Below are 5,079 nucleotides of genomic sequence, written 5' to 3'. Positions count from 1 at the left end.
TAGCTGCATGATTTAAACATGTGAAGAACTCTTTGATCTAGGCTTAAGATTGGCCAGTTGGGTGACTGATGTTGGCATTAAACCTAGATGCTTTCTTAGTTCAGGATGAGTGGTGCCCCTGCTTGGTGATGTGATACAGATGGGGCACCTTGGCAGTCCACCGCCATCTGGATGCAATCTTAACATGGGAATGATAGCCCACCTAGACTACCAGGGGTGAGATGATGGGAGCAGTCCTTCTTACCATCCCTACTTCTAAAAAATCATGCTGAGGCCGGGCGCGGTGGCTCACGCCTGTAATCCCAGCACTTTGGGAGGCCGAGGTGGGTGGATCACCTGAGGTCAGGAGTTTGAGACCAGTCTGGCCAACATGATGAAACTCAGTCTCTACTAAAAATACAAATATTAGCCAGGCATGTTGGTGGACACCTGTGGTCCCAGTTACTTGGGAGGCTGAGGCAGGAGAATTGCTTGAACCTGGGAGTTGGAGGTTGCAGTGAGCCGAGATCGTGCCACTGCACTCCAGCTTGGAGTGCACTGCATCTGGCCTCCTTTCAGTTTTATCAATTTTTGCTTTACGTAGTTTGCAGCTCTGTTGTTTGATACAAGCACATTTAGGATTGCTATATGTTATTGGTGGATTGACTCTTTTATTACATAGTGTCCTTCTCTGGTAATTTTCTTTGTTTTGAAGTCTACTTTATTAATATTAAGACAGTTAATATTAAGTCTATGTGATTGATATAACCATTTCTGCTTTCCTTTGATTAATGTTTGCATGATATATCTTTTTCCATCTTTTTACTTTCAACTGGCCTATATCACTATATTTAAAGCAAGTTTTTGCACAGAGCATATAGTTGGATCTTGTTTTTAAAACGTATCTATCAATCTCTTTTAGTTAATGATCTTAGACTATTTGCATTTAATGTAATTGTTCATCTGTTAGGGTCTAATTCCTTATTTTTATTTACTGATTGTTAATGAACATAAACTTTATTACATCAAATAATACATATAAATATGCAAACAGCTTTAGTCATTTTTAAATATGTTTTGATGAACTTACAGCAAACACAGAACTAAAATCTACATACGATCTTAGTAAAAAACAGTTAAGTTTAGTTGGTTACTCTTTATTCTGTATTTATAACTTGTGCATCTTTAATTTCAAAGCATTGATAGTGATGCAATGCTTAAGCAAAAAAGAAGTTATAGAGAATGTATACTGTATGGCAAACCAGGGACTGGCTACTAAGTAAAGAGTGCTGTCAGTATTCATCAAAAATAAAATTCATAGAGGTGTATTACTTTATGGAACAGAACAAAAAACAATTTAGGTTGCATGAGTGTATTCAAAAGAGAAGATTAAAGTGCAACACTGGTATTTTGGAGGCAAGCAACAGTTTGCTGTAAGATGGAAAACTTTTACCTGCATCTTTTAAATCAATGCTTTAAAAAATCTGAGTAGCTCTAACTACTTAAAATGCAAATCCTAATCAACCATAAAATCTTTGCTGGTTTCAGAGTCTACTGAACCACAGGAAAGAAACCAGGAAGAAACACCAAATAATTACCATTTTGAAAACATGTTTCATCTGAACAGGAGAGATGAACTGTAACTTCCTGTCTTGTAAAAAGATGGAATACCTTGCAAAACTAAGAAGGTGGTTAGAATAAGGCATTCCATTCTGTTTTAACCAACCACTCCCAAACTAGTCCTTTAGCATGAATGGTAACTTGTTTTGGTCTCTTCACTGTGCTCTTGCTCCCTGTATAGGTGGGTCTGATCACTCCCCCAGCTCTTGGATGATAGCCAGCAGTTTAGCACATCTGCTTTGGGGTCACTTGGCTGTTTCCAGTTCCCTGGGTATAGCCTAGGGATGGTGGCCTATAGTCACTCAGCAGCTGGTGATACTGTGAGAATAATACCATGTGGTGTACACACACACACACACACACACACACACACACACACACACACACACAGACTGGTGCTGAAAACTGTGGATGTCTTCAAGAAGCCCAGAGAATTTTGGGCTTTGGGATTAGAGACTGAAAACCCTGGATATGATCAAGAGTGATCTGTTCCCTGCTGTGCACACAGCAGATCAGGACACTTTGGCTTGTAGTTTCCTAATACACCTTCTTATCTATCTGTCCTCCAGGAAAGATACAATAGGACAGTCAGACACACAGATGTACACATGCACATGTGCGTGCACGCACGCACACACAAACACACACACACACACGCTCTAACATATTTGAACAAGGCTAATAGGAAAATGAAATGAAATGGATTGAATATAGGAAAGGGTACAAAAATAATTTATTAGAAGGAATGGTGTGGAACAAAGCTAGCATTATTGATCACCAACTATGTGTCAGATATTCCATTATCTCATTTAATTATTTTCTTATTTTTTCATGGACAAATAAAAATTGTGTACATTTATGGTATAAAACATGATATTTTGAAGTATGTACATTGTGAAAGGGCTAAATCAAGCTAATTAACCTACATGTTACCTCACGTACTTCTCTTTTATTAGTGGTGAGAACATTTAAAATCTACTCTATTAGCACTTTTCAAGTATACAATACATTGGTCTTAAATTTAGTCACCACGTTGGAAAACAGATCTCAAATCATTTAATTTTTCAAGTTGGTATTATTATTCTCCTTTTACAAATAAGTAAACTGAGGCTTATTGAGATTAAATAGTTTGTCTAATGTCACATCTAATAACTGGCAGAGCCCAAATTCAAACTCTAATTTGTTGGATTTGAAAATCTTTGGCTTTGCTGTCTGTCTCTCATGGAAGAAGGTGGAGCTTGGGGGAACTGGCATTAGGAGATTAGGTAATAGAGATGGTTGGTTAAGTGCATGAGGTGGCCACAGAGGATGGATGTGGCTGGATTTCACTGTCTTCCTCCACCCTTCCTATTCTCATAGTTGTGATATACATTGCCTCAGAGTTGCAGCTTTCTTTCTTCCCAGGATGAACTTTAAAAAAATTTTAATTAACAAAAAGTACTTTTAATAACCAAATAGTTATAGGGTACAATGTGATATTTTGATCTATGTATTATATACATTTGAGAAAGATTAATCAAGCTAATTAATATATCTATCTCACCAACTTATTTTTTTTGTTGGGAGATTAATAGTGAAGAGACAATAAAATAATAGTTAAAAATCTATTCTTTTAGCAATTTTGAAATACATGATACATTATTATTAACTGTGGTCACCTATCGTACAGTGCAATAGGTCACTAAAACTTATCCCTCCAGTCTAACTGAAACTTGGTACTTTTTGGTGATTAACATTGTTGCTTTCCTTATCCCTTCTCCTGCCCCAGCCTCTGATAACCACCTTCTACACTTTGTTTCTATGAGATTGACTTTTTTCGATTTTACATATAAATGAAATCACAGTATTTTGTCTTTCTGTGCCTGGCTCATTTCACTTAACATAAATTCCTCCAGTTCCAGCTATGTTGCTGTTAATAATAGAATTTCCTTCTTTTTGAAGATTGTATAGTATTCCATTGTGTATATATGCCACCATTTCTGTATCCATTCATCCTTTGATAGACACAGTTTGAATCCATATCTTGGCTATTGTGAATAATGCTGAAATGAATATGGTAGTGCAGGTATCTCTTAGATATACTAATTTCAAATTTCAATTTCTTTGGAAACAGGATGGATGGATCATATGGTCATTCCATTTTTAGGTGGTTTTTTTTTTTTTTGAGATGTAATTTCACTGTTGTCACCCAGGCTGGAATGCAATGGTGTGATCCCAGCTCACTGCAATCTCTGCCTCCTGGGTTCAAGTGATTTTCCTGCCTCAGCCTCCTGAGTAGCTGGGATTACAGGTGGCTGACACCATGCCCGGCTAATTTTTGTATTTTTAGTAGAGACTGGGTTTCACCAGGTTGGCCAGGCTGGTCTCAAACTCCTGACCTCAGGTGTTCTGCCCACCTCAGCCTCCCAAAGTGCTGGAATTACAGGCGTGAGCCACTGCTCCCAGCCTTATTTTTAGTTTTTTTGAGGCACCTCCACACTATTTTCCAAAATGGCTGTACTAATTTCCATTCCCAACAACAGTATACAAGGGTTCCCTTTTCTTCACATCCTTACCAACCTTGTAATCATTTTAATAGCCATTTTAACAGGTGTAAGGCTATATCTCATTGTGGTTTTAATTTGCATCTCCCTGATAATTAGATATGTTTGAACATTATTTTTTTCATGTATACGTTGGCCACTTGTATCTTTGTTTGAGAAATGTCTGTTCAGATCTATTTTTTTTTAATTATTATACTTTAAGTTCTAGGGTACATGTGGATAACGTGCAGGTTTGTTACATATGTATACCTGTGCCATGTTGGTGTGCTGCACCCATCAACTCGTCAGCACCCATCAACTCGTCAGCACCCATCAACTCGTCATTTACATCAGGTATAACTCCCAATGCAATCCCTCCCCCCTCCCCACTCCCCGTGATAGGCCCCAGTGTGTGATGTTCCCCTTCCCGAGTCCAAGTGATCTCATTGTTCAGTTCCCACCTATGAGTGAGAACATGCGGTGTTTGGTTTTCTGTTCTTGTGATAGTTTGCTGAGAATGATGGCTTCCAGCTGCATCCATGTCCCTACAAAGGACACGAACTCATCCTTTTTTATGGCCGCATAGTATTCCATGGTGTATATGTGCCACATTTTCTTAATCCAGTCTGTCACTGATGGACATTTGGGTTGATTCCAAGTCTTTGCTATTGTGAATAGTGCCGCAATAAACATATGTGTGCATGTGTCTTTAGAGCAGCATGATTTATAATCCTTTGGGTATATACCCAGTAATGGGATGGCTGGGTCATATGGTACTTCTAGTTCTAGATCCTTGAGGAATCGCCATACTGTTTTCCATAATGGTTGAACTAGTTTACAATCCCACCAACAGTGTAAAAGTGTTCCTATTTCTCCACATCCTCTCCAGCACCTGTTGTTTCCTGACTTTTTAATGATTGCCATTCTAACTGGTGTGAGATGGTATCTCATTGTGGTT

At 38.3% G+C, this 5,079-nt stretch overlaps 1 pseudogene; it reads right to left on the bottom strand.

Moving 5' to 3' along the window:
- Nucleotides 1-1,671: 1,671 nt before the first annotated feature.
- Nucleotides 1,672-1,935, bottom strand: LOC106996783 (cyclin-dependent kinase 2-associated protein 1 pseudogene; annotated as a pseudogene).
- Between the last annotated feature and the right edge of the window lie 3,144 nt (nt 1,936-5,079).

Source organism: Macaca mulatta, chromosome 2, assembly GCF_049350105.2.
Source record: "Macaca mulatta isolate MMU2019108-1 chromosome 2, T2T-MMU8v2.0, whole genome shotgun sequence".
Taxonomy (NCBI): Eukaryota; Metazoa; Chordata; class Mammalia; order Primates; family Cercopithecidae; genus Macaca; species Macaca mulatta.
Note: the sequence above shows the minus strand (reverse complement) of the source record. Positions and strands in the feature narration are given on the sequence as shown.